Raw genomic sequence first — 17,143 nt, forward strand, 5'->3', positions numbered from 1 at the left:
CCGCAGGCCGACACTCTATCCACTGAGCCAAACTAGTTTCAGCTTTAATATATTTTATTGATTTTTTTTTTTACAGAGAGGAAGGGAGAGAGATAGAGAGTCAGAAACATCGATTAGAGAGAAACATCGATCAGCTGCCTCCTGCACACCAGCCACTGGGGATGTGCCCACAACCAAGGCACATGCCCTTGACTGGAATCGAACCTGGGACCTTTCAGTCCACAGACCAATACTCTATCCCTGAGCCAAACCGGTTTCTGCAGGAGCTTGTCTTTCTGCTGATCAGGCTTGGGCTGGTTGCTTTGGCTATAGAGTGGCGGGCTGGTGAAGGTGATTGGAGTGGGGTGGAGGTGGGAGTGGAAGGGCAACTTGCCCACATTTGAAGTATACCATGTGGCACCATCATCTCCCAGTAACCTGCTGGGGTGGAGGAAAGGGGACTCCTGGGGTGTATGTGGGGGGCTCTGCTCCCACTTTTTTGGGGTGGTCTGAGAGCTCTAGGTGTTGGGATCCATTTGGACCTAGAAGTTCTGCTATACTTTTAAAAGCAAAACAAACACACATAAAAAAAAATAATACTCATTTGGGGATCTCCCCTTAAACTTGACTACGAAGGAATTGGCTCACAGATGATGAGGATGTTTGGGGTTTTCTGCTCTGACAGAGCCCCTGGATTGAGTTATCTTCCTACCTAAACACCCTCTTTTCTGGCCTGCCTTTGGGAGAGGTGGATGGATGTGCTGAAACCGTAGGAAGCTGCCCTGGGTTCTGTTAGGGGACTTCCCTACAGCTTTGAACTCCAACTGCCCTTTGCAGGAGGCACACATTACTTGTCTCTCATTGTTGGAGATCTTAGCCACAGAAGAAGCACATGGAAGCGCCCCCCCTTCCCCCTCGCCCTGCACACACACACACACACACACACACACACACACACACACACGCATTCCCACCCTGCGTGCTCATTCTGACCTGGCGAACCTTATGGGTGACACGTCAAGGACTTTACTGGGGGCCCCTCCTCCTCCATGAAGGTTGCCTTTGGTTTTTGTGGCGTTTTGCCTCCATAATTCCCAAAAGGGGGATTGCTAAATGGTCTCCTAAGCAAACCCTTTAGATGGCGAATCTCTACAAACTCACTTTAATTCGAAGGGCTATTTCCTGCCTTCTTTAATTTTTAACGTGTTTTTTTCTTTTACTTTTTTTTTTCTTTCTTTCTTTCTTTTTCAGTCATTTGAGGGCTTGGGGAGAATAGGAAATGCACTGAAGTGAAATCAGAGTAACCTGAGTGATCGGAGACGAGTGGCTGTCAGCAACAATTCCCCCAGCAGCACCCCCCCCCCCCCATCACCCCTCTCGGAGCAGTGAGCTCAGCACCACGTCTTATTCTGATAGAAGAAAGCAGAGGCCCAGGCCCTGGTTGTGCCAGATCAGCTCAAACTCTAAGCAACCACCCTTCCTGGATGATTTTCTGCCTCCTCACCGCTCATAGGGACCAAAAATATCTCTGTTTGCAGAACAGGACTTGAGGTCCTCACAGGACCAAGGCCGATGACCAAAAGCAGGAACGGAGTGGCATGCTGGTGGGAGGGCTCTCCTTCCTTCTGTCTCCCCCAGCTGCTGACCCAGACTTCCTTGAGGTCTGTGTTCCCTTCCGGAGCAGGGAGCACAGAACTCAGGGCAGTCACTCTGACCTGGGTTTTCCACAGGTGACAAACTCAGATGCTGACCTCTCATGGAGGGGACTTTTTGATTAGCATCCTTTTTCTTCCCTGATTTAAAATATATATATATATTTTTTTTTCAATCTTAAGTTCTGGGGAGGAATTCTGCAGCAGGAAGATGAGTAAGATCCTGGGGTGAGCAGGGCAAGGCTGCAGTGCTCTCTTCCCACGTGTCTGTCTGTCTGTCTGTCTGTCTGTCTGTCTCTCTCTCTCTCTCTCTCTCTCTCTCACACACACACACACACACACACACACACACACACACACACACACTCCGTGTTCACTGTGTAAAAGCAGCCGCCCAAGTGTATGGATCCCTGAGCAGTGGAGACAGTGGGCCTGCCTGCAGTGTTCATGCCCTTTAGCTGCTCACACCATCAAGGGACGCCTCAGACCTCGCCTTCCCACCCTCGTGGGACAAGCGTCCTCTGTAACCTGAAAAGTTTTTGCTTTGATCAGCAGTATAGCTTGGAGAGGAAAATGCTCCCCGGGTTGGCTTCCCGAGCCAGGGCTGCGGGGCCTCCCCTCTTGCACCCCCAGGCCCCGCAGGAGCGCGGCCCCCTGCACGTCCTGTCCCCGCTCAGACACCCGGACTCGCTCTCCTGCACCCAACAGCCTTCGCAGGGGCCTTGGGACAGGCCCTGGCTTTTCCTAACGAGGCCCAGGCACCTCGTTTCGTTCCTGGCAGGACCACCCCATCCCTGCCCAGTTGCTGATTTCCCCCGGGAGGGGAGGGGGAAGACTCCTGCCTGGTGGCTGGGGCATGCGCATGTGCTGAAAGCCCCCCCCAACCCCCCCACCCTCCAACCCCGCCTCTGCTCTTGGTCTCAGGCTGGAGGAGAAGGCCGGCAGCTGAGAACCCAGCTATCTTAATTCTGCTCTTTGTCCCGTTTCTTAGCAGCTCCTTGGGGACACTGCTCTACTGGGAGAGAGCCACAGAATGCTAAAGGCACAGGTTCCTCAGAGGACACCTGCTTTACCCCTCCGTTTTACAGATGAGGGAACTGAGATCTAGAGAAGCAAGAGGAAAGATCCAAGGCTGCATTTCTGGATTCCGGCAGCTGGGATCAGATCCAGCTCGTCCTGGCGTGGTTTTGGCACTCCTTCAGCGCACTTGCATCAGGCCCCTGGGTGCCACGCATTACATGTGTGTTATGGCCCATGAGATAACCACGATTCCTCAGAAGTAGCGTCACCGTGGCCGCCCAGCACCTGGGTGTGATCTGATGATGGGCGGGACTACAGGACCAGCTGGATGGCCTCAGTGAAGCGATTAACCTCTCTATTTCCTGGTCTCCTGGTCTGTAAATGGGAGATAAAAACGGGACCTACCTGCCAGGGTCTCCCGGCTTACGTGAGGTCAAATGCACACTGCTTAGCACAGTGGTCGGCAAACTCATTAGTCAACAGAGCCAAATATCAACAGTACGACAGAAATTTCTTTTGAGTGCCAAATTTTTTAAACTAAAACTATACAGGTAGGTACATTGTTATTAACTTAATTAGGGTATGTGGTATTTTGTGGAAGAGCCACACTCAAGGGGCCAAAGAGCTGCATGTGGCACGAGAGCCACAGTTTGCCCATCACTGGCTTAGCACAATGCCTGCGCATGGAAGTCATTCAATTATGTGTGTGATGCTTTGAGAAGTAGTGAGTGCTAAGCACATAGGCGTTCATGAGACAATCACGGTATCCTCATTACCAGGCCCTAGTCACGCGGGAGGGGGAAGGTACTTTCCCGTGTGCAGCCCTTGGGCAGGCTCACACGGGTTGCATGATCTGGCAAGACAGGGAAAGGAGGAAATGGCCTGCGTTTATCTTTCCTTCAGCTGCTCCCACCCTGTCCCCTCCTTCTCCCCTTCCTTCCCTCCCAATGCTCCCTGTGACTCATGGTGGCTGCAGAGAGACATGGGGAGCTCTTATCAGGGTGAAAATGCTCTGCAAAGTGGTGTCATTCATGTGTCATGTCCTACGTTATCACTGGGGCCTCTCTCCTTTCCTCAAGGCAGGACAGGCACGCACAAAAAGGGGAGCAACAGGGGCTCAGTAGTTAAGAAGGAATGGTTAAACACCTAAGGTGTCGGGCTGGAGCAGTCTGGAATGGCAGTGCATCAGAGTTGAGGATCACCTGGGACAATGAACAATGATGTCCCTCCTGTTAATGAAGACGTAAAAAAAAAAAAAAAAAAAAACAGTGAAAGGGAAAGCATCGTCCAGTTCCAGACTCAAGTAAGGGTTAAGTTCTCACCCATCATGGTGTTGTGTATCCTCATAGTTCATCTGTCCGTCTATCCGCACACAATGCTGTGTGTGATGCATTATGTCCTGCCAGGTGCAAGGCGCCATGCCTGTGAGCGGGAAGTGGGGAAAGGAAGGCAGGCACCCAGGAGGACTGCCAGTTTCTCCGGGCAGGTTCACGGAGGACAATAATATTTACCGTGAGAACAAGTTGAGGGATAGATGATCTGAGAGGAAGATTATGTGTGTTTAAACATACTTGCTAGGAACATGGGTGCCAAGGGTGAAAGAGAGACCTGGGTTAGGGAATGGTCAACATAGAGGTGGTCACCAGAGCTGGGATGGCCCATAGAGAGTGGGCAGGATGAGGAGATTGTGGGATGGGTGAGAACTTAACCCTGACAGACACAAGCTTCTAAGGATAAAACAGGGATCTCGAGAGGCAGGCAACGAAATGAAGGGGGAGAGGACACAGAGGAAAAGGCGGCAGGAAGCAGTCCAAATGAAGAGATTCTCTGGGGCTTTATTTAAAAAGAGGAAATAACACACAGGGAAAAGTAAGATGGTTGTCTTCATAGTCACAAGAGGAGAGACTGAGCATTTTGTAAATAAAACTGGTCGGCAGTGAAAAGTGTCACTAGAATGTGCCCATTGGCTTTCACAATGAAGAAGCTGCTAAGGACTCCTGTGACCCAGATTCGATGGGGACATGAGAGCAGAAACCAAGTCACACAGGGTTAGAAGTAAGCATTGGGACAGAGGAGAAGCAGGGGTAGGGGGCAGAGAACAGTGCTCCAGAAGAGTGTGCTGGGCAGAGAGGGGGAAGTTACAGCTGGGAGGCTGGTTGAGTTTTTGGTCAGTCTTTTTATTGTGAGAAACTGAAACACTCTTAGAGAGAAGCAGGAAGGATTAAGATGGGGCCTCAGTACCACCTCCACAGGGGTGAGTGGGAAGAGAGGGCATTCTGACCCCAGATAACCAGGAGGAAGGATCCTTCTTCCTTTGTTCTTTTCCTTCTATCCTGCGAGAAGAGGCAATGCAGGCTTAGGAATGGACTTTGGGGAGCTCTTCAAAACAAGTGTCGGGATCTTGCCATGGCAGCAATCTGACCATCAAATGGGTTTGATTGGCCCCATCTGCACGTGGGGCTGTGTCCAATGCCACACAAATTATGTAAAATAGATGCTGTCATTACCATGTTGGTCAGGACTCCACGTAGCAAGTGACTAAAACCCAGCTCTAACCAGCTAAACCAAAAATGGAACCCACTGATTTGCTAAATGGGGTAGACTGGCTTTAGGCTTGGTTAGATTTCAAATGCTTAACAGATGCTGTCAGGAATAATAAGGATGATGTTTTGAAATTTTCAATGTGTTTTTCTCATTTGCCTTTCAAAGCACATGAAGATAGTCTCCTAGAGGCATCCATTTGCCTAAAGAGAATTGGCACCTAGGCATCCTATCTAATAAAAGAGTGATATGCAAATTAACCATTACTCTGCTACATCCATAAGCCATGCCCATCAGCCAATCAGAGTGAATATGCAAATTAACCCCAACCAAGATGGCTGTAGCCACAGAGAGCAGGAGAAAGGCTTGAGTTTCCCTGGCAATGGAGGAAGCCACGCTTTCGCACACCCTGGCGGCCTGTCCTCCACTCAAGGCTACAAAGTTTCAATTATAGAATGTAAATAAATTCCAACAGAAATGGCTGCTGCCAAAGAGTGAGCAGGAGACTTGGCTCCGCTCCAGGCTAAAAGTTTCAATTGTAGAAGATAAATTAATCCCAGATACCAAGGCCTCTGCTTGGGTTGCCAGGGGTTGTGGCTGGCCTGCAGACCACCATAGGACCCTAACCCAGGTCGCCCCATGCCCCAAGGAAACCCCCACCCTGATCTCAGACACCCTTCAGGACAAACCAGCTGGCCCCCACCCATGCACCAGGCCTCTATCCTATCTAATAAAAGAGTAATATGCAGATTGACCATCACTCCAACATACAAGATGGCTGCCCCCATGTGGTCAAAGATCCTGCCTCCATGTGGACACAAGATGGCCACCACAAGATGGCCAGCAGGGGAGAGCAGTTGGGAGGGACCAGGCCTGCAAGGGAGGGCAGTTGGGGGTGATCAACTCCGCAGAGGAGGGCAATTAGGGGTGACCAGGCTGGCAGAAGAGGGAAGTTGGGGCAAACAGGCTGGCAGGGGAGCAGTTAGACATCAATCAAGCTGGCAGGGGAATGGTTAGGGGGTGATCAGGCTGGCAGGCAGAAGTGGTCAGGGGCAATGAGGAAGGCTGGCAGGCGAGCAGTTGGAAGCCAGCAGTCCTGGATTGTGAGAGGAATGTCCCAGATTGGAGAGGGTACAGGCTGAGCTGAGGAACACACAAACCCCCTATGCATCAATTTTGTGCACCGGGCCTCTAGTTTACCCATAAGTTGATCAGTGTAGGTACATAATGTTTAAAGTCATAAATCAAAGCAGAGTTTTTCTCCTCTTATTTTTTTTTTTATCACACTGATTCAATCAGTTTAAATAATTTAATTTGAGGAATATAATCAACTCAATGTCCAGTCTGGTTTAAAGCTTAGTGCAATCCATGAACAGTTTTATTTAGAAAATTCTCAGTCTTTCCTCTTGAAGACATCTGTCTTACTTTTTCTCTGTATTGTTTCCTCTTTTTAAATAAAGCCCCCTCATCCAAGAGAAACTAGATAGGTAGTTTTTGCCTGTTTAAAAAAAAAAAAAAAAAGCTTTTTGTAATAAATACAGTTTATTCCAGGAGACATGATAAAGGCAGCATCAGCTCTTCTCCACAGAATTTAATTTTCAATATCATAAAGCACTCCACATCATAATAATAACAATAATGAAAAAGTCAGCCCTAAGTAAAAACAGATATTTAAGGTCTGGGAAAATGAAACATAATCAGTTTCACTCTAAGTGTCTTTGCTGTGTCTTTTTTTTTTTTTTTTTTTTTTTTTTTGTCAATAGTATTCTTCCATAGGAGATACCTTAACATTGACAATAGGTCAAAGGTATCTCTCCGAATTGAAAATTTTTTGGAACAAAGGAGTCATTAATGACAATAAGAAGACATAAACTCATCATGCCCTGGTGTGTGAGTCACACGGTTAATTCAGAGAGGGCTGGCTTGGTCTGCCTGCGGGATCGAGGCATTCCTTTAGTCACCAGCTATTTATCACACACTATAGCTTCTCTGCGCTGCTCTGGACACCAGGGATGTGGAGATGAGTAAGACGGACTCATGTCTGGGAAGGAAGGAGACCGTGTGCAGGCACACTGAGGGCTTGCAATGGGGAGCCACCTGTGGCTCAGTGGGGCGGGTGGCTCAGAGGAGGCCGGGATAAATAGCAGCCCGAAGGCTCGGCATTTCTCCCAGTGCCCAGCGCTGTGCTGGGGAAGCACTTGGAGATAGTTTATTGCCCTGGTAAGATGAGGAAGTTTGGAAGTCCTCTTTGGCAGCCCTGAGGCAGCTGGGCTCCGTGACAGCTGAGAAATGAGAACTCCTGGTTTTCCCCACGCCTCGGTATGTGTGCTCTGGCACCACCTGCCAAGCCCCTAGGCCTTCCAGTCATTCATCCAACAGTTATTGAGCTGCAGCCACGGGCCAGGCGCTGTGCAAGCAAAGCAGACTACTAGTAAACTTCAGGGAGTATGTCAGGATATCCAATGGGCCATAAGTGCTATGGAGAAAAAGAAAGCAAAAATTGGGGGACAGTGAATGTAGGGGTGGGGGTTATATGATATAAAACAGGGTCTTTGGGAAATCCAGCTTGAGACTCACTTCCCCCAGGTCCCTGAGCCCCCGAGAATCTCAGCTGGTGGTGTCTGAGGGGCCTGCCAAAGGGAGTGCAAGGCACTGACCCCAGAGTTCCTGGGACATGGTCAGCTCAGGCCAAGCCAGGCTGCTGTGCCTGCCCCTCCCCGGAGGGATTTCTCATTGGCTGAGTGGAGCTAGTACAGCCAGAGTCTGGAGCTCATGCCTGGAGAGGAAATGCGGTCATTTATTCTAGAGGGAAATGAGGGGGTTGTTTAGGTATAGTCAGGTCTCCTGGCAGCATGTGGGGGAGAAGGCTATTCAGCTCCCCATGGAGAACTTTGGCAAGGTTATGGTAGATTGTCAAGACCCCGGCCAAGAAGGTGGAGCCAGAACTGGGTTCAGGCCCTCCCTGGAAACTGGAGTGTTCATCAGGAAGGGGGCAGACGCCAGGTCATTGGACATGGGGGCACAGACCCCCAAACCACTCATGTGGGCCAAATAAAGAACTCGAGCTGAAACCGGTTTGGCTCAGCGGTAGAGCGTCGGTCCGCGGACTGAAAGGTCCCAGGTTCGATTCCGGTCAAGGGCATGTACATTGGTTGCAGGCACATTCCCAGTGGGGGGTGTGCAGGAGGCAGCTGATCAATGATTCTCTCTCATCGATGTTTCTAACTATCCCTCTCTCTTCCTCTCTGCAAAAAATAAATAAAATATATTTTTTTTAAAGAACTTAAAAAAAAAAGGACTGGGGGTCAGGGCATTTAGGCAGGAGCAGAGGGTTAGTGTAGGATGGTCAGGTTGTAGGGGCTTTGGAAATCAAGGGATTTGTGTCTTTCTCAGATCTACTACCACTGGCTAAGGTGGCCCTTGACTTTTTGCAGCAGCCAAGACTTGCTTGTTGTGTCATCTGTGTAAACCATGAGCCAAACAATACTGAAATAAGTTGTAGGACTATTGGGAGGGCAGCTAGAAATGGGGAGGAAGGTGATCCCGACATTTTTATGACTAACGCGCAATTCCCAATAGGAACCAGTCAGAGCGTAACTTAAGCTGCTGGGGAGGAGGAAAAGGACGCGCGGTAAACAGTGACCGGCACAGCGTGCCCTTCTGTATGGACGCCAGGGGTCAGAACAACATGTCACGTTGCCACTTTGATCATGGGATTTGGATCAGAGAGAACTTGGGCTTTGGACTTTGCTCCGGGCTTGGCTCTTGTCTCTGCCACCTGTTGGCCGTGTGACCTTGAGTACTAGGAAGTGACCCGAGCCTCCAAGCCTCCGTGTCTTCCTCTGTGTACCTTCCTCTGGGAGGGTCCACACTGGAGTCTGCCCTGGGATGCCGTCATGTCTGCTGAGCCGGTGGGGAACCCCCCCCCCCCCGCCCCGGGGCCGGGCCCTGCCTGTCTGGGGGAGCCAAGCACAGTGAGCTCACCAAGTGTCAGGGTGTTCGTGTCAGAGATGGGAGCCGTCGGAGCACACTGTGGCCAGCCTGTCCTTGGCCCTCCCTCATGTTGGATCCGCTCCTGGGCGGCGCTGTCACTGAAAGCTAACAGGACCGCTTGCCAAAATGCTCTGTTTGACACTTTGTTACGGCGACACCGAACATGAGCCTAAGAGGAGAGAGAGCGAGGCGTCTTCCCCACCGGGCAGCTTTGCCAGAGCGAGAGGGCAGAGCAGGGAGGGGGGCAGTGCCTGGCGCCTGGGGAAGTGGTTTGAGTGAATACACATAAGACACCCTACTCCAGGGGCTCCCCAAAAGTGCAAGGTGGGGGGAGAAGATGCTCTGTTGGGATGAAGTTCTATGGAGAGATGATGCTTACAAACTATCACCTGGATGAATCGTTCTGACTGGCTTCATTTGCCCCACATAAGTCAGAGGATTTTGGTTAATACCAGGCCAATGGGGATCAAATGAGGGTCCCAGGCATGAGCCTAACTGGAGTGAGTACATGGTAAATGTCAGATTCTCCTCAGAAGCCAACTAGAGGACCCATGGGTGCCCCTGGAGGACTGCTCAGGACACCCCCTAGCAGGTTTGGGGATTGAACTGCATCATCCCAGCAAAGATCAGAAAATAGCCTAACAGATATCTTTACACACTGACTATGTGTTAATAAGGTATATGTGCTAAGAGGGGGTTGAATTATTTTTTCTCTCAGTATTTTACAGTTTACAAAATACTTTCATATGCTCTTTATTCACATGAGTCTTCACAACAACCAAAAAATGTGGGAGCCCCATTCGTAGATGGGAAGATGGAGTGTCAAAGAGGTTAAGTAACTTACCCATAATCCCCCAACCAATGAGGGTGAAGCTGGACTCACACCCGTTATCTTTCTTTGATGGAAAGCTGAGACCAAGCCAATGCCAGGGTAAGGGGGAAACCCAGCGAAGGCTAACGTGTGAAGTTGTAATGGGAAGAGCCAGAGAAGACGACAGGTCTTTGTGGCTGGACATCGGAAGTGGTCAGCTGGGCCCAGGGCTGCCCCTAACCAGAGGGTGAAGGCTGGAAGCAGGAGGGAGGCAGCCCTGGGGGTGGGCTCCCAGGGCCTGTCGCCTGTAGCCCTGGAGCTGCCCCTGCTGTCACGTTTCAGAGAATACCTGTGGGCCTTTCGAAAGGAAAATGCAACCCATTTCCCCACATCTCCAAATGTCAACAGAGACTTTGCTCCTATGGCTTTCTGGGCCATGACAATCCCCTCTGGTGACTTTGGCGACTGCCGGTCTCAGGATCTGCAACCCCATCATTTCTGATTCTTCTCGGAGAATTTTCTGTGACATCTTGAATGTAGGCCCACTCACAAATGTGCCATCATTGGTTAGCCAAGAATGGTGCTCATTTCAAATGGCAGGGGGTAAAAACAACAAAAGAGACAGGAAAAGAAATGAGATTTTATGGGCCAGATGCTGTGCTGGCACCTTGCACGTCCATGACCTTTTTTAACACCCATTGATGTGTAATGTGGAAGAGGATATCATTTCCACGTTGGCGGAGGAGGAAAGAGACAGAGAGGTCAAGTAGCTTGGCCAAAGTCACAGGGCATAATGGGAGGCAATTCAGGTCTGACTTCAGAGTTTTCCATATTCTACCATACATAGTGGAACCCGGATGAAACTGAGCTGACCAATAGTCATAGTTTATTTGACCGTAAAATTATTGGCCCCAGTTTTTATTAATTCAAGTTTAGAAACCATGCAGTCTTCGAATTACCCGCATCGGAGGAGTTCTGAGGTCATTGCCGTAGTCGGTATTCATGGAATCCCAGCCATTGCAACTGGGCACCGGTCGGCCGGGTTGCCGCCAGCGGACTGGCTAGAACTGGTCTACGGATGGACTTTCACCTTTGACAGCGGCCTATCAGAGAGGGTCCCCCACCCCCCACTTCGCTGGGAAGGGGCTGATGCGGAGGAAATCATTCCCGATTTCCTCTACTCTGTTTAATACAAGCCCCGAGTCTGACACATCCTAACTGCTTCACTTTCCCCAGCAACTCCAATTTTGACAAGAGAGCAAGAAGTGTGTCTCCCCCTTGACAGGAATAAGGTGTGACACGAACAGGTTGTGTGCTGGGTCTTGACAGTTCTTCCAAAGAAGGCTCCTCCCGCCCGCTCTGCTCAATGCCAGGCCAGGTGAGTCACCGTGCTTGCAGCCAGGCAAGTATTTTAAGACACGAGAACTCTGAGCCAGAACAGACAGAGAAAGGTGAGGGATGGATGGATGATCGACGTTCGCTTTGATAGCGTCTTGCTGCCTTGGTGCTGGGAGAACCGTTTTCAGTGAGAGTCTCGCTCGCCATTGTTTCGCTGGGGTCTTTGACTTGGGAGGCTGGTGGACTCTCCCTGCCCCCCTCTTTGCCCCCTGACCTCCATGCAGGCATGGCACACGCAGACACCCACCCCACAGGTTCCCATTGGCTGTGTGGGTTGCGGTTAAAAGGCCATAACTCATTTGGATGGCAAATCTGCTCCCTCCAGATCAGCTTGCAGGGAGCCAGCATGGCCGGGCCAGTCTCCCGCCTCCCATGGCTTCACATGGCAGTTTGGGAGCAGAGTCAGTGAGGCCTGAACTACCTCAACCTCTGCTCCGGGTCCAGCATCTGGCCCTGGAAAATGCCACCATCAGCAGGCTCTTAAGCACGATTCAGGGCATCCGCCTTATGCCATTCTGAGAGACAGGGACCTTCAAGGTCTGCCGGGAGCTGGGGAGAACGATGGATATGCTGCCCAGGGGAAGTGACTGGAGCCCATTGTTTGGGCTGCATTCCACAGCCTGGCATCGCCTGGGCAGGTGGGCGGCCTCCTCTGTGGGCATCCACACTGCAAGCCCCTCAGATCTGCTCATCAGCACCACATTGCCAGCTGTGAGCAAGAAGTGCCTTCTATTGTCATCTCCAGAGGGAACCACCCCGGGAGCTTCCCACTCTGCTTTTCACTCGGACTTCCCACAGGCCCCTCCCCATCTCCTGCTCTTCTTCCACCGGCCCTCATCTGGGGCTCACTGGGAGGTGTGTGTGGGGGTGAGGGCTTAGGGGGGTCACCTTGCTATGTGTCTTTTCCTGATTCCCCTTCACTAAATTAAACCTTTAAATAAATATCAAAAGCAAGCAAGCTCCATACCTGGGTCCTGAGGTCTTTCCGCAACCCCCCAGATTCTGACTCAGGGGCTTGAACAGGCTTATTTTTATGAAGATCCCAGGAGAATTGATTGCAGGGGCACCTGGGCCAGACTTTGAAAAATATTGGGGCAGAAAAAAAAGCCAGAGAATGTATGAGATGCCTTTGGTATCCTTGGCGATTCACTTAGTTTTTGGAAGTAGTGTTATAAACTTAATGGTGTCCCATCCCTACTCCCCCCAAAAAAAAAATTTATATGTGGGTATACCCAGAACTTCAGAATATAACTATATTCAAAAATAGGGTTGTTGCAGATACAATTAGTTAAATTACTATGAGCTCATTAGGATGGGCCCTAACCCAATACTTAATATTGTCTTCATATTAAAAAGAAGTTTGGGCCGAAACCGGTTTGGCTCAGTGGATAGAGCATCGGCCTGCAGACTCAAGGGTCCCAGGTTCGATTCCAGTCACGGGCATGTAACTTGGTTGTGGCACATCCCCGATAGGAGGTGTGCGGGAGGCAGCTGGTCGATGTTTCTCTCTCATCGATGTTTCTAGCTCTCTATTCCTCTCCCTTCCTCTTTGTGAAAAATCAATAAAATATATTTAAAAAAAAAAAAGTTTGGACACAGAGATGAACATGGAGCCAGGGTGAGGGCCATGTGAAGATGAAGGCGGAGCCAGGGTGTAGGAGGAACCCCCCAGATTGCCGGCAAAGCACAGCTGTTAGGAGAGAGGCGTGGACCAGTTCCTCTCGCCCAGGCCTCAGAAGGAACTAACACTGACAACATCTTGATCTTGAACTTCTGGCCCCAGAACTGGGAGACCAAGGTCTGTGTTCAAGCCATCAAGGGTGGTGCTTTGTTACTGCCACCCTAGACTCCACCTGGGACCCTCGAGACAACAGCTATCTTATTATCTTTATTACGGGGATTTCAGGTTCTTCTCGGAAAAATATCCTCGGTGGATTCGGTGATTTCTAAGGCCTCTCCCAGTCTCCAGGTCTAACATTCCGTTGAATGTAAGGATCATTTGACTCCAGTGTCCTGTGCACCCTGGTCTAGTCTTCAAGCATTTCTCCGCTGTTTTAAAGATGAGCACCCGGACAGGCGATCTGCATCTGCTCAACAAAATAAAAGAAGGAGTTTCCTTTCCTGCGTTGTGGCTTGTGTCCCTGAACATGAGCACTGAAACCAGGTGGGCCTTCCTTTGCCTTCTGATGTTCCTATTTGTGTCATGACCTCACTCGCCGTGGGTCTTTCCGAACTCCGTTCACTTTGAGTCTTCAGGTCTGCTGTGTTTTACCCACCGTTTGTGTTTGGGCTACCAATTCTGCAGGGAAAAGCAGAAATCGAAGGCAGAGGTAGTCTGCCAGGAGGTAAGAGTGTGCTCCTGGCGCCTGATGGAGGCCTGGAAAGTTGGGGTTCTTCACGTGGAAATGTGCTCCCTTCCTGTCATTTCACGGAGCAGATGAAAGCTGCTGGAAGAGGATCTAAAAGGCCAGCCAGTTCTTCTGCTGTTTCTCGAACAAGGCGCGGCTGGGCCGGTGCAGGGAACGAGGTAAAATGCTAAACCGTTCTCCTCAGGCTCTCTTCACGGACTCTCCATTGTCCAGCTAGTCTGGACATTTAGGCGCCTGGCTTTCTGATTCTGCACATCAGTTCGGAAAATGGTTTGCTGTCGATGTGATGTGGCTCCGAACTCCATCTGTGGAAACAGGAATGTAATGGCTGTGTGTGTCTTCAAAGAAAGGGCTGAATGCAGGTTGCCTGTCACCCATTTGCAGCTGCTGCTGTCAAGGCTGCCTCTCGGCTCCTGTGAGCCCCAGCTGGCCAGGAGGCTGTCCCCACTGCTTTCCTGGAAGCACATTTTCCTCAAGCCAATGGGCCTGTCACCTCTCCCCGCAGCCCAGGCCCTGCCCCTGCCCCAGAGCAGGTGGCTTTAACATTTGCTTAAGGTTTTCACCTTTGCTCCCTGTTTCTGGTTATTCCGCCCTCCTGCCCCCATCAATTTTAGGAGAAGTGTGCCTTTTCCCAGCATGGGCACAGCCTGGCGGAGTTCTGTTGGGATAGAAAAAAAAATGGTTGCAGAGTAGAAGGTGTCACTTTGGGGACCTCATGGTTGGTGATTCAATCCAGAGTCAACATGGGAGATTTAGTTAAGCGAAGGCATCTAATGGGTGGAACTTGCTCAGGAGTAGAGACCACATCTCTCACTTTTGAATCCTCCGTGCCTAGTCCAAAGCTTGGCAAATAGTAGGTGCTCAATAAAATTATTTGTTGAATGATTGGATCTTGGTTTTCTTTCTTCTTCAGAAAAGTGTCTGACATGTGTTCAGTCCAAGAATCATGGCCCCAATCAAGGTTGGTAAGTGTTTCGGCTTCATAAAAAGCTCTCTCATCTGTCACGTCCAACAAAATAGTCCAAGACCAGGAGGCAGAGGTCGGAAGTCCAGGTCCAGCCAGGCCACAGTCTAAGAGACTCCGAGGTCTCTCCTCCATGGCGACATAGGGGTCATGATGCCTGCTCTGCCTGCCTCACAAGAGAACAGATGGGAAAGGTCTCTGAGATTTTTAAAAGCCACACTGAATGTATTATTTTTATTATTACAAGTATGTGTAGGGTTGAGAGGCTCATAATTACATTTGATTTTCTCAGTCTTTTTTTTTTTTTTCTGCACACTCCTGCACCAGGTGTATCTCCTACTCCAGCTGAAGAAACATCCATCAGGGTACACCTGCCAAGTGCCGGCTTCCTTGGGCTCAATCGTCTGCTCGGTCCACAAACATGTCTGCATCACAAGAGATGGATGGCAAGCTAAGTCACAGGAGACTGGCTGGCAAGTATTTGCTCCAATTCAGCTCCTGTGCCCGAAGCCACCGCAGGCAGAATCGGTAGGTCTTCTCCCCAGAGAACTGTACTCTTCTACTCCATCCTTGAACCATCCAGAGAGCCCCAGCCCTCATTCTGTCTGGAGCAGGCCCAAAAAGGAGGTGGCTTGTTGGGGGGCAGCTGGCCAGTGGCCAGCAGAGCCCAGGCAGGAGTGTCCTGGCCTCCTGACCCCCAGGCCAGTGCTTCCTCCACTCCCCATGTCTCTCTATGCATCAAGGTGTGGTAGGTGGTGCTTTGTCTCCTCTTGTTTTCAGTTGCTAAGGTAACTGGATGAGCATAAAACAGAAACAGCCCATGTGATCTGCCTCCACCCACGTGGCCAGACAATCTCCTGAGAGCCATAGTCAGGCTGATCGATTCCTGCTGAGCGTGTGTTTGGGGTAGGGTGCTCCCTGCCCCCCCCCCTCCCCATCTCCACCCCCAGGAGAAATGTCTGAACCTGTGGCAGTCAATATCCTCTTAACACCCTCCCTGGGCAGACAAAATGTTGAAGGTGGGGTGGAATGAGAGTCAGAGGATGAGGGATGGAAATTACCTGAGTGTATAGGTTGTCAGTATGCGACAAGGCTGAAATTGCTGGAGACCTGAGTTCCAGCTGCCAGTCCTTGTATTACTTGGGGCATCTATAGAATGAGAGGGCAGGATGGGGGGAAGGGAGGCTCTTACCTCGCTTCTGAACTGTGCCTCTGGCTTTCCTGCTTCCTTCTAAGATGAACTCTTCCAAGCCCTCAGACAACGACCTTTCTTAAGGAGCAACTTGATACCATGGGAATGAGGGCAGGGTCATCTGATAACCAGGCAGCTTCTTGTGGGCTGAAGACAGGAGAGACGGTCAGAAGAGAGGAGAGGAGTGCTGGGCAGACCATATCACAACGTCTATTGCTAGATCTTCCTCAATGTCAAGGTCCAACTCAACAATGACCTTCTCCAGTGATGGCAGAAAGTAACACTTCCCTCCTCTCTACTCTCCAAGTATTTTCTTTCTTTCTTTTCTTTTCCTTTTTTTTTTTTTTTTTTTTTTTTTTTTTAAATATTCACTCAAGGATATTTTTCCATTGATTTTTAGAGAGTGGAAGGGAGAGGGAAAGACAGAGAGAAATATCAGTGTGAGAGAAGCACATTGATTGGTTGCCTCCTACATGAGCCTTGACCAGGGCTTGGCCCGGGGAAGAACTTGCAACCTAGGTATGTGCCCAGGACCCTTTGGTCCACAGACCAACACTCTATCCTCTGACTGGCTAGGACCTCTTCAAGTATTTTCATATACACCGCCCTTGTGCACTGAGCACATGTTTCCCATGTACTCAACTTTTGGATAACTTTTATTTTACAAAAACTCATGTATGCTCATAGGAAAAATTCTAAACAAATAGCCACAAAGAAAGGGGAAAAAAATCACTCAGTTCTGCCACCTGGAGATAGTCACTGTTGGCATTTGAGGGCCCCTTTTCTCTGCCTGCATTCGGCTCTTCAAAAGCCAAGTCCAGCCCAGCCAGTATGGCTCAGTGGTTGAGAGTAAACCCATGAACCAAGAGGTCACCGGTTCATCAGAACCCATGCCTCAATCCCCTGTAGGGGGCATTCAGGAGGCAGCTGATCATTCGTGTTTCTCTCATCATTGATGTTTCTATCTCTCTTTCTTTCACTCTCTAAAAAAAATCAATGAAAACATTTTTTTTAAAGCCAAGTCCAAATCTCATCTCCTCCCTGTTACCCCCTCAGCCACACAATGTTTCCATTCTCAGGGTCTCAGTTCCTGCATGTTCAATAAGTGGACGAATAAAGAAAGGGATAAACAAATGGGTGAGTGCAGGGAGGTGGAGAAAAAGTTCTTCTGTCCCACGCTTACCTCAGAGGAGCCGAGGAGAGATCAGAAAGCATCAGCCCTCA

This window comes from Pipistrellus kuhlii, unplaced genomic scaffold (genome assembly GCF_014108245.1).
Source record: "Pipistrellus kuhlii isolate mPipKuh1 unplaced genomic scaffold, mPipKuh1.p scaffold_m20_p_2, whole genome shotgun sequence".
Taxonomy (NCBI): domain Eukaryota; kingdom Metazoa; phylum Chordata; class Mammalia; order Chiroptera; family Vespertilionidae; genus Pipistrellus; species Pipistrellus kuhlii.